This window comes from Geotrypetes seraphini, chromosome 2 (assembly GCF_902459505.1).
Source record: "Geotrypetes seraphini chromosome 2, aGeoSer1.1, whole genome shotgun sequence".
Classification (NCBI taxonomy): domain Eukaryota; kingdom Metazoa; phylum Chordata; class Amphibia; order Gymnophiona; family Dermophiidae; genus Geotrypetes; species Geotrypetes seraphini.
The window spans coordinates 396,353,759-396,366,790 of record NC_047085.1 but is presented as its reverse complement, the minus strand read 5'-3'; the positions used below and the strand labels follow the sequence as shown (position 1 = coordinate 396,366,790).

At 45.4% G+C, this 13,032-nt stretch overlaps 1 long non-coding RNA gene across 2 annotated transcripts in view; it reads left to right on the top strand.

The window, feature by feature from the left end:
- Window positions 1–13,032, top strand: part of LOC117354073 — a 48,729-nt gene that overhangs the window by 30,614 nt on the left and 5,083 nt on the right. For both annotated transcript variants that reach the window (XR_004538107.1, XR_004538106.1), the window contains one exon: window positions 5,814–5,954. This is a non-coding gene — a long non-coding RNA (uncharacterized LOC117354073). The remainder of the gene's footprint in view (window positions 1–5,813; window positions 5,955–13,032) is intronic.

Sequence of the window (13,032 nt, the reverse complement as noted above, 5' to 3'; positions counted from 1 at the left end):
GCAAAACACGGTGAAGAAAGTGCCGGGAATCGGCGATTTTCTCTGTAACCGCTTGGAATCAACGATTTCTCTATGTAATGTAATGTAATTTATTTCTTATATACCGCTACATCCGTTAGGTTCTAAGCGGTTTGAAGAAAATATACATTAAGATTATAAATGAGAAGTAAGAAGGTACTTAAAAAATTCCCTTACTGTCCCGAAGGCTCACAATCTAACTAAAGTACCTGGAAATTAATAAAGAAGAGAAAATAAAGATGGTTGAAAAAAGAAAAATTCTATGCAAGCTGATGTAATTTGGGGGGAGGAGCCAGCAAGCTAAAAATCAGAAATAATCAAAACCATGAGTGCTGAAACCGCGAATATGGAGGGAGAAGTGTACATGTTGTTTTTTTGCATATTCAAATGGATTATTTATTTATTGGGAATTATTAACCACTTTTTCATGAAGAGATTCACCCAAAGTGGTTTACAATACATTGAATAGTAATCAGGTACTCTTAGGTATTAGCACATTGGTAGTGCTACTTTCTTTAAATTATAGCATAAAACTGATGATATTTTTAAGGATAGTTTATTTATTTATTTAATCATTTATATACCACTTATACCACTAAGTGGTTTACATTCAGGTACTACTGTTAGCATACCTACTGTACTTTAACAAGGTAAACAGGTCATTAGTAAGTATAGATATTTTTGCAATGAAGGAAGCGATCAGAGACAAGAAGACTTCATTTAAGAAATGAAAAAGGACAAAAATGGAAGAAAACTGGAAAAAGCACAAACAACATCAAAGCAAGTGCTATAAGGCGGTAAGAGAGGTCAAAAGAGACTATGAAGAAAAAATAGCCACGGAGGCCAAACACTTTAAGCCGTTCTTTCGATATATTAAGGGGAGACGACTTGCGAAGCAAGCGGTGGGGCCGTTAGATGACCAGGGAATAAAGGGAATACTAAAGGAAGACAAAGCCATCTCCGACAAACTGAACACTTTTTCTGCATCTGTATTTACCGAAGAGGATATATCCAATATACTGGAAGCCGACCGGCTATACACAGGAAATGAAGATGGGAAACTGACAGGGTCGACAGTTAGTCTAGAAGAGGTATGCAGACAGATTGATAGGCTTAAAAATGATAAATCCCCGGGACTGGACGGCATCCACCTGAGGGTAATCAAGGAATTGAAAGGGGTTATAACTGAACTGCTCCAACTAATAGCAAATCTGTCGATCAAATCAGGAAAGATTCCAGAAGACTGGAAAGTGGCAAATGTTACGCCAATCTTCAAGAAAGGTTCAAAGGGAGATCCAGGAAACCACAGACTGACTTTGGTACCAGGAAAGATGGTAGACACGCTGATAAAGGACTGCATCATCGATCACCTTGACGGTCGGACACAAACTGATGAGGACCAGCCAGCACGACTTCAGCAAAGGAAGATTTTGCTTGACAAACTTACAGCATTTCAAATGAGTAAATGGGCAGATAGACAAGGGTGACCTGGTCAACATCGTATATCTAGATTTTCAGAAGGCATTCGACAAGGTTCTGCATGAACATCTACTTCAAAAAATTGTGAGCCATGGAATCGAGGGTGATATACTCACATGGATTAAAAACTGGTTGGCGGATAGGAAACAGAGAGTGGGGGTGAATGGACTATACTTGGACTAGAAAAGCGTCGCAAGTGGAGTGCCGCAGGGTTCGGTGCTCGGGCCTGTGCTCTTCAACATATTTATAAACAACCTAGAAATTGGCATGCCGAGTGAGATGATTAAATTTGCGGATGATACAAAGTTATTCAGAGTAGTGAGGATACAAAAGGATTGCGAAGACCTACAAAGAGACATAAATACGTTTGAGAAATGGGCTGCGAAATGGCAAATGAGGTTCAACTTGGATAAGTGCAAGGGGATGCATGTCGGTAACCAAAATCATATGCACGAATACAAGATGTCCAGTGCTATACTGGAGAAAGCCCCCAGGAAAGAGACTTAGGAGTACTTGTAGACAAGTCAATGAAACCATACGCACAATGCGCGGCGGCTGCGAAAAAGGCAAACAGAATGCTAGGAATGATTAAGAAGGGGATCATGAACAGATCTGAAAAGGTTATTATGTCTTATTACCGGGCTATGGTACGCCCCCAACTAGAATACTGCGTCTAACACTGGTTGCCATACATGAAAAATGACATAGTACTACTCGAAAGGGTTCAGAAAAGAACGACAAAAATGGTTAAGGGGATGGGGCAGTTGCCGTACAACGAAAGGCTAGAGAAACTGGGTCTCTTCTCCTTTGAAAAGAGAAGACCGAGAGGGGACATGATCGAAACATTCAAGATATTGAAGGGAATTGACTTAGTAGAGAAAGAGAGATTGTTCACCCTCTCCAAGGTGAAGAAAACAAGAGGGCTCTCGCTAAAGTTAGAAGGGCAAAGATTCTATACAAACGTAAGGAAGTTCTTCTTAGAGTGGTGGAGGTCTGGAACGTTCTCCCGGAGGCAGTGGCGTACCTAGCATATGTGACACCGGGGGCCCATCATTTTTTGATACCCCCACCATCTGTATGAAAAACATGAATTTTAGTAACAAGCCACATGTCACACACTTGAATACCTAGGAAAAGGCAGCATCTTACATACTGCAGTGAGCAGTACAACATCAATACACCCATTGTAAAACTAAACAAGCCAGATTAGTACAGATCAATCCTGCAGTCAATTCTAACAAAAAACCATGTCTTTCGAACACACAGAACACAGAAAACACCTTCGCCTAGTATGGAATATGTAATTACAAACTAATCCCTCCCTCTTTTACAAAACTGTAGTGTGGATTTTAAGCATCAGAGCTGCTACCACCACGGCTGGCGCTAAAAAACGCTCCACAGTTTTGTAAAAGGGGGGGATAAAATAGAAATACATAGACAAAGGTTAAATTGAACCAGTAAGAAGCTGGACTTTGCATACAGTGCACCACAGAAACAGTGACACATGTCTCCTAAAGCAATAAATAAATAGAAAATTTTTTTTCTACTTTTGTCTTCTGTGGTCTCTGCTTTCCTCATCTTCTTTTAACTCTTCCTTCCATCCACTGTCTGCCGTCTCTCTTCCCCTTTATGGCATCTTCTCTCCTTCCATGCCCCTTCCAGAAACTGTATGCCTCCCCCTTCCAGCTCTCCTTTCACCCCCATTGGTCTGGCATCTCTCTCCTCTCCTTCCCTCTCCCACACCTCTCCTCTGCAATCCCTTTCCCTTTTTTCCCTCATTTTCCTTTTCAATTTATTTTCTGCATCTGTCTAGATTACGTTCTTACTACCCTCTCATCAATGTCCTTTTTTATTGTCTACCTAAAGCTTGCCACCTCTTTCCCTCACCCCTCCAGTGTTTTCCTAACTCAATCCTTTTCTCCCCATCATGTGCTCTCCTTTTATTTATCCCCTCCTTCCATCATGTACCCTCTTTCTCCAACCCTTCCATCTAGTACCTTCTCTCTCTTTCCACTTCCATCCAGCGTCTGCTCCCCTCTTTCTCTCCTCCCATTTCCTTCCTGCATTTGCTCCCTTATCTCTCCCATCTGCACTTCCATCCAGCATAGGCTCCCCACTACCATCCAATGTCTGCCCTTTCTCTCGCCATCCACCCCTCTTCAATCAGCATCTGCCCCCTTTCTTTCCCTCCAATATCCTCCCCCTTATGTCTCTCCCCTTTCCCTGTACATCAATTCTATCAGCACCACCCTTCCATACCACCCTGCCCCCTTTCTTTCCATCCACTACTCTTCCATTCCAGCAATCTTGCTCCTTTCTCTCCCTTCAATCAGCAAGGTCCCACGATGACTGTAGCTGTCGGCTGCCAGTCCACCCCACTCTGACGTACTTGCTCTGGAGTGGACTCAGCAGCCGCATGCTGGAAGGTCCTGCGATGACTCGTCTGCTGGCTCTGCTCCAGAAGAAGTAAGTTACGTCGGAGGGGGTGGACCCGGCAGACGCAGGGAGTTGTGGCAAAGTCCCGCAATGACTGCGTCTTCCGGGTGCACCCCTTCCGATATAACTTACTTCTTCCGGAGCAGAGCAGAGTTATCACGGGACCTTCCTGCACCTCAGCACAGCTGCTGATTCTGCTGCAGAAAAAGTAAGTCAGAGGTAACGTGATCATTTATTTTTTTCATCAAAAGGGGACATCTATTAATTGACTGGTTATCCTTTCTTTCATTTCTTTCTTTCTGCACTCAGGCCCTTTCTATTCCCTCCCTCCTTCCTTCCCATGTCCTTAGTGCCCCCAGTGCCTCCTTCCTGTGTCCTTAGTGCCCCCAGTGCCTCCTTCCTGTGTCCATAGTGCCCCCAGTGCCCCGTCCTGTGTCCTTAGTGCCCCCAGTGCCTCCTTCCTGTGTCCTTCGTGCCCCCAGTGCCTCATTATGTTCCCCCCCCCACTGCCTTACAGATTTTCTCCACCCCCAAAGTCAGCCTGCCTGTCTGCCTACCTGCCTACCTATCTCCCTCCCTTCCTGCTGCACTAAAGCCAGCCAGCTTGCCTGCCTACATTCTGCACTACCTACCACGGGAAAAAAAAAAAAAAAGCGCCTCTCCCCTTACTTTCTCCCGGTCCACGCCTGCAATCTTACCCCACCTGCCGACAAGAAGTCTTTCCAATGTCAATTCCAACATCGGAGAGGACATTCCGGGCCAGCCAATCACTGCCTGGCTGGCCTGGAACGTCCTCTCCGACGTCAGAATTGACGTAGGAAAGACTTCTTGTCAGCAGGGGAGGTAGGATTGTAGCGGCGGGGCCTGGGAAAAGGAAGGACAGGAGGACTTGGCCGGCTGTGCACCCCCCCCCAAGCCGTGCACCCGGGGCGGACTTCCCCCCCACCCCTCCCCTTGGTACGCCACTGCCCGGAGGCTGTTATAGGGGATAGCACCCTTCAGGGATTCAAAACAAGGTTGGATAAGTTCCTACTGGAACAGAACATACGCAAGTAAGGCTAGACTCAAATAGAGCACTGGTCTTTGACCTAAGGGACGCTGAGTGAGCGGACTGCTGGGCACGATGGACCACTGGTCTGACCCAGCAGCGGCAAATCTTATGTTCATATAAGTTCCTTAATAGGCTTCCCTAATATACTTTCAACCCTCTAGTGCCCTCTAGTGTTCAATATATAGTATATCAAAAGGGATATGAGTACTGTACAAGTATGGAACAAACGTTTGAGGACACATAGCTGAAATGTAATAATTCGCCCCTGTGAGAGAAGGGTACATCTACAACTTTTATCTTTATATAATAATTTTTTTAAACTTCAGGAAATAGCAATTGATATTGCCTATCTTGTTGGTGTCTATTTTGTTGGCTTTAATTTTTAAAAAATAATAAATTTACATAAACAGGTGTGATAATATAACATGTGATCAATATTTATCACAGAAATAAAGTAGAAAACCAAAAATGTTCCACAAAGTGCAACATAAAGGGCTCCTTTTACGAAGCTGCATTAGCAGTTTAACACATGCAATAGCGCGTGCTACACTGCCGGCCGCGCTAGCCACTACTGCCTCCTCTTGAGCAGGCGGTAGTTTTTCGGCTAGTGCGGGGGTTAGCGCGTGATAAAAAGTCGCGTGCAATAAAGATGCTAACGCGGCTTTGTAAAAGGAGCCCAAAATAATCAAAATGGGTCCCATCTGTATATTTCTACAATAAAGAGATATTTACCTTGGATCCCATATTCAATTGCCTGGTGTTTCCCACTGTATTTTTTTTTTGTGACTAATATTTATCAAACAACTTCTGTCTTTCTGTTATATGCTAGAGCAACATTGAATGGAGAGATGAAAAAGAAGCAGCCATGAGACAAAAACCAAGAATAAGATCTTTAAAGAAAATGTAACAATATGTCAACATGCCACAGACTTTCCAACCCTCCAGCCTTTTGAGGAATATGTATATACCGGTAAGCTATTATTACCATTATGCTGAAAACTGATCATGCTTGTTCAGTATTAATTTAAATGGATTAACATAAGCAGTGCCTCTGCTGGGTCAGACCAGAGGTCCTTCATATCCAGCAGTCCACTCACACGGCGGCCCATCAGGTCCAGGACCTGCATATTAATCCTCTATCTATACCCTTCAATCCCCTTTTCCTTCAGGAAAACATCTAATCCTTTCTTGAACCTCAATACCGTACTCTGTCCTACCACGCCCTCTGGAAGCGAATTCCAGGTGTCCACTACCCTCTTGGTGAAGAAGAACTTCCTAGCATTGGTTCTGAATCTGTCTCCTCTTAATTTATCCGAATGCCCTCTCATTCTTGTAGTTTTCGAAAGTTTGAAGAATCTGTCCCTCTCCACTTTCTCTATGCCCTTCATGATCTTGTAAGTCTCTCTCATGTCCCCTCTAAGCCTCTGCTTTTCCAGGGAAAAGGCCCTAGTTTCTCCAGTCTTTCAGCATAGGAAATGTTTTCCATATCTTTTATCAATCTCATCGCTCTTTTCTGAACCCTCTCGAGTATCGCCATATCCTTCTTAAGGTACGGTGACCAATATTGGATGCAGTACTCTAGATGTGGGTGCACCAATTGACTGACTAAATTTTACGTCCACAATCATACCAATGTCAATCACAACCTTTTACGATTATCTAATGGATTCTAAGATGGCAGCCATCTGAGGATCTATTAGATAATCGTATAAGGTTATGATTGACATTGGTATGAAAACTGATTGTCTAATAATGACTTGTTGGACATTTTGCTGTTTTTAAACATTAAAGTCATCTAGGTAAACCTGGAAGAATTTTTATTATTAACATCCCCCCCTTTTTTTTTTTTTTTTTACATAACCACGAAATTGGTTTTTAGTGCAGCCCGTGTGCTAATGCTCTGAGCTGCTCCCAACAGCCATAGAGGTCCTATGATCATCAGGAGCAGTGCAGAGCATTCAGCACGCCGGTCTGTGCTAAAAACCACTTCCACGGTTTTGTAAAAGGGGGGGTGGGATAATTGTTCATTGTCTGATTGTATGATCTGTTACTAAAAATAGAAAGAAGAATAATTGGCACCTGAGAGAAGACTTTGTGGTTCTATGTTCCATCTTGGTAAATTCATGTTCCATGGTTTATTGTTGCATACGGTCACAGTATTGATTGTTTCTTCTGTTTTGTATAAATTTTTCCCAGGTCTGTAAGCTTAGCTTTATTTAATGCTTTACAGCACACATGTCAAACACAAGGCCCGTAGGCCGAATCCAGCTCGCCTGGCTGTTTTTTGTGGCCTGCAGTGACTGTGCTTCATCCAAGCACCTGACCATGCAGCCCCAGTCCCAGCAGCTCTCCAAGTTCCTCCCCGTGCTGCCTCAGTACACATTACCCAGTCCCAGTGTAAAAACTAGGGCGCTCCACATAAGTGCCTGACCGTGCTTGTTGTTATTTTCAGAACATAATTAATTCATGAGGATGGCGTGTGATATGGTGTCTCAGGGTGAGGAAGGATCTATACCTTTACTAAGACTAAGGGCCTGTTTTACAAAGCCGCACCAGCGGCTGCAGTGCAATAACGGTCCCGAAGCCCATAGAGATTTAAAGGGCTTCGGGGCTGTTGCCGCATGGCAGCCACTAGTGCAGCTTTGTAAAACAGGCCCTAAGGCCCAGATTCTCTAAAAGTGCGTCCCGATTTTAGGCAGCTGTAGGCGTCCTACAGCTGTCTAATCAGCCAATCGGGATGCACGTTTTAAAAAAAAAAAAATGCTCCCCAGGCAGGCCGCCTATATTGAAGGCGAGGCCCGCAAGACACCTAGGCCTTGATTCTGTATAGGACGCCCAGGAGAGGCGTCCTATTCAGAATTGGCCTACACTAAAACCCCGATTCTGTAACCGGCGTCCATGTTACAGACGCTGGTTAGAGAATCGGGTTAGGTTAGATTAGACACGGCCCGCTATACGTATCGCGGCAAGGGATCTCTCTGCCGCTATAAGTATAGCGGGCCGCGGCCTGTCCAATCGGATGCCCCCCCCGACACTACCGACCGCCCCCCCCCGACACTACCAACCGCCCCCCCCCCCCCGACATTACCGATCTCCCTCCCACCCCGACACTACTGATGCTGGCAGGAGAGTGTCCAATCCCTCCTGCCCGAAGACGGCACATCCCCCCCCCCTCCTGCCCGAAGATGGCACATCCCCCCCCCCCGGCGCTAACAACCCCCAAACTAACCTGTTCTTCGGGCCAGACGGTTCTTTCCCGTCTAGCCGGTAAGCCCGTCTCGTCGAAATGAGGTGGGCTCGCCCCTTCCCGGCCCATCCCGCCGAAGCCTAAGGCCTGATTGGCCCAGGCTTTAGAAGCCTGGACCAATCAGGCCTTAGGCATAGCGGGTCCGCCCATCCCCACTAAGTCTAAGGTCTGATTGGCCAAGTGGGGATGGGCGGACCCGCTATGCCTAAGGCCTGATTGGTCCAGGCTTCTAGAGCCTGGGCCAATCAGGCCTTATGTTTCGGCGGGATGGGCCGGGAAGGGGCGAACCCGCCTCATTTCGACGAGGCGGGCTTACCGGCTAGACGGGAAAGAACCGTCTGGCCTGAAGAACAGGTTAGTTTGGGGGTTGATAGCGCCGGGGGGTGGTGTGCAGTCTTCGGGCAGGAGGGGGGGGTGCGCTGTCTTCGGGCAGGAGGGATTGGGCACTCTCCTGCCAGCATCGGTAGTGTCGGGGTGGGAGGGAGATCGGTAATGTCGGGGGGGGGCGGTTGGTAGTGTCGGGGGGGCGGTCGGTAGTGTCGGGGGGGCATCCGAACGGACAGGCCGCGGCCCGCTATACTTATAGCGGCAGAGAGATCCCTTGCCGCGATAAGTATAGCAGCTGCGTCTACTTACACTGTAGACCAGCATTTTGCTGGCCTACATTTTTAAGGTTTCTTCCTCTACTAGGGAGACGCGTAGGGCCACCTAGGTTCGCCTAAGGCCCTTAGGCGAGCTTAGGCGTCTTGCGGGTCTCCCTAGGCTCCCGGAGGTGCCTTCAGGCCTGCCTGGGGAGCATTTTTTTTTTAAAAACGTGCATCCCGATTGGCTGATTAGACAGCTGTAAGACGCCTACAGCTGCCTAAAATCGGGACGCACTTTTTGAGAATCAGGGCCTAAGTATCTTAATAAAAAATTTGGCCTGTGACTTAGCCTGTATTTTAGATTTTGGCCTCTTATGTGATTGCGTTTGACGCCCCTGCTTTACAGAATTGAAAAATAAACTTGGACTAAAAAATAGTATCATGAAAATACTCCACAAGTTATAGAACCAATATATATCTAAAAAACACAATATGCTGTGTAATAGTAATAAATATTCATTAATATAAGTGAAGTGCTCAGTCACCAACCGATCCGTGCATAAAGTACCGTTAAAAATACAACCGCCGGTTGTACAACAGGGACCATCATAGCACTCACAGTCCCTAAACCTTCCTTATACAGTAATAATTGTCAAGAAGAAATGAAAAAACACTTATCTTCAAATAAGCAAAAAGAAGGTAGCAAATGATTTGTTCAAATCCAGCGCTCGTAACAGATATCCATCTCAATAAAGACTCCCCGAATTTGAAACTCCCATAGCCTCCCTACGACTCGAGTTTCGCTAAAAGCGTCGTCAGGAAGGGGGCATCAACTACAGGCTGGAGGCATTCTCCTATCCAAACTCTTTATAGTTTATAAATATTTCCTTTTGGCTGTCTTAATAATAATATTGTAATTTATAGCTACAGAGACATATGATCAAGAAACTGTTTTATTTTACTTTTGTGATTATGATAAACATACTGAGGGCCTCAAAATAGTACCTGGGCGAGTTTGAGACCACTGTTCTAGATGAACTTTCAACAAAACGCTCTCCCCCCCCTCCCCAGGGCATCTCAACACCTTACCTCATGTAGCCCAGCACCTACTCTTTTTTCCCTAATTCTCCTATAGGCAAGCATCTCCCCTTCCCCTTCCTACCCTCCTAGGGGGTCGGTATCCCCCTCTCCCTAACCATACAAACGCACATACACATGAGTGTCTGTCAAGATGCAGTTATATAATGGCTTCACACTGGTTCTGAGTCTGACTGCAACTTTAGCCTAGGTCTGGGAAGAGGTAGGGCAGCAGCAGTGGGGACAAGGAAAATGGGAAGATGCTGGGGACAGGATGGGGGAAAGAAAGGAAGAGGAGATGTTACAGTTTTGTACCCTAAATGCTGCTGCCCTAGGCAGACACTCAGGCCCTGATTCTGCAAAATGTGTCTAAAGTTAGGCCCCATTTAGGTGCCTATGTTAGGCGTCTTTGCAGAGTCATGCTCAGGAGAGTTCAGCACTGTTTAGGCATCTAACTTTTTGGCATCCTTTAGAGAATCAGGTTTTAGGTGAGATTTAGACGTCCAATGTCCTTAATGTTATAATATTTTATTATTATGTTATTAGAATGACGATTTTATGATCTTTTTCATTATAATTGTAATACTAGGGGTTGGATCTGTTTAATGCTTTTATTTATTTCTCTTCCATCAGACAGAGTGACTGGGATTCAAATTAGCAACATTAGGATAGAAAGGTATAGGTTTAACCAGTGTGCTACAGAGTGAGCTAGCAAGCTGCATAGCAATTGTAAAACTGGGTCTTATAGGCATTGTAAGGAAGTCTACTTTTGAGCACAGTTTAAGCTTCAGATAGACCTGAGTTCTATGGATGGAATTTAGGCACATTTTGGATGTCCTTAATGCGATCTGCTAAATAGCTCTGGGCTTTCATTTTTGCTTTATTAAGCTCGAAATACATTTAATAAGCCACCACATCAATACAAAGATATTGCATGCAAAACCTTCTATTTTTCTTCTGGGCAAACAGCAATGCTATTTGCTAATTAGAGGGAAAGCTCCATTAACCGATGCACAGTACATGAAAAAAAAACAAACAAAAAAAAACAGCTTTATGTTTCTTGCTAAAAAGCTACCCTTTTTCTCACTAAACATTGCTCCAATGAGGTCATTCTTAAAACAGGTGGATTCAGAAAATAAAGCACATGACAAAAATATATAGATTGCATACATAACTTGATTTGCAAAAGCTTAAAAACAAGTACAGACCTTAGCATGGCTTCTACTTCATTGCAAATGAAGGTTTGCAGCTGCACAATGGTGACCGCATTGTGAGATCATCAAGGTGCACCTGCAAGGTAGAATGCCACAATTAAAATATGTACTGGGGGAGCTGGTTGGGATTTGAACTTATGACTTCTAGAAGAGGAGCACAGGGCTTTTATTTATTGAGTTATATCAGCTTCCACGCAGATTCTCCACACAATAAAGCTATTATCTCTTAAAGCTCTTTCTTGCTGCTAAGACTTTTACAGTCCTTTTCTTTAAGCTGACATTTCACGGTCTTATAACCGCTTCTTCAGGGCAAAAGAGATTTTCAAATTCATCCATGTAGCTTATATCACTGTCTTCTGATGCCTTCGTTGTTAGCTTTATTGTATGGAGAATCTGGGTTCCTATTTAAGATATTTCAATAGTTGTGACAAATTGTCATTTTCAACGAAAGTTTTTTATGCTGATGGTGTGGTTGGTAGTGGTTAGCTCAACCCACCACCGCCCACACCTTCAGCATAAAAAACTTTCGTTGAAACCTAAGGCTTTCTCTTTCATCTTGTAGTGACTCTTGGCAAATTAGCGGAGAGTTTGGTATTTAATTGGCTATATAGTGGTACCTCGGTTTACGAGTGCACCGGTTTGCGAGTGTTTTGCAAGACGAGCAAAATATTCGCAAAATTGGTGCCTCGCAAACCGAGCTTGCCTCGATGTATGAGCACCTCCCCCCATGATCCGGCACCCCACCCCCCCACCCCCGCAATCTGGCACTCCCCCTCCCCCCCCCACGATCCGGCACCCCCCAACGCCACTATCTGGCACCCCCCACCCACCTGAACACTTCGCTTACCCTCCATCTGGCACCCGGCACCAATGCACAGGACATGCCGGTGCCGGTGCCCGAAGATGTGCAGTCCTTTTTGCTGGGCCTTGAGCATCTGCACATGCTCAAGGCCTTCGAGAATCTCGGAGAGTCCGGGAACTCGAAGGCCTTGAGCATGCACAGATGCTCAAGGCCCAGCAAAAAGGACTGCAGATCTTTGGGCACCGGCACCGGCACCGGCACAGGCATGTCCTGTATGTTGGTGTCGGTGCCGGGTGCCAGATGGAGGGCAAGCGAAGTGTTCGGGTGGGTGGGGGATGCTGGATCATGGCGGGGGGTACCGAATCATGCGGGGGGTGCTGAATCATGTGGGGGATGCCGGATCATGGCGGGGGAGATTCTGGATCATGCGGGGGGGCCTTCTTGAGCGGGGGGAGCAATGCCGGTTCTCGGGGGGGATAGAGCAGTGCTGCTGGCCTCGGGGGGTGGGGAGGGTGGGAACGAATCAAGCGAGTTTCCCTTACTTTCTATGGGGAAACTCGCTTTGATATACGAGCAATTTGGTTTATGAGCATGCTTTTGGAACGAATTATGCTCATAAACCAATGTTCCACTGTATTTTTAAATTTGATTTGCATACACTGCCTCCATTGTATGCAAATTTCTTTCATGCATATTTATTGTGGATATCCTGAAAACCTGACTGGCAAGAGGGTACTCCAGGATCAAGTTGAGAGACACTGGTCTAGAGCAGTGATTTTGAACCCAATGCTCAGGGACCACCTGGCCAGCTGGGTTTACAGGATATCCACAATAAATATGCATGAGATGTATTAGCATGCACTTTCTCCATTGTACATAAATATCTCACATGCATATTCATTGTGGATATCCTGAAAACCTGACTGGTGGTTCCTGAGGAATGGGTTGAAAACTACTAGTCTAGAACATATTTCAGTAAGTGTGATGACCAAAGTATGAACGAACATTTTGGCTTCTTGCTCTTGGTTTAAGCCAACATCACAAAAGAAGCATGTACCAAGTGGTTCTTTTTTCCAGTTCCACCAGCCAATGGCATTGAGTAACTCGGCATATGGGGAATGGAG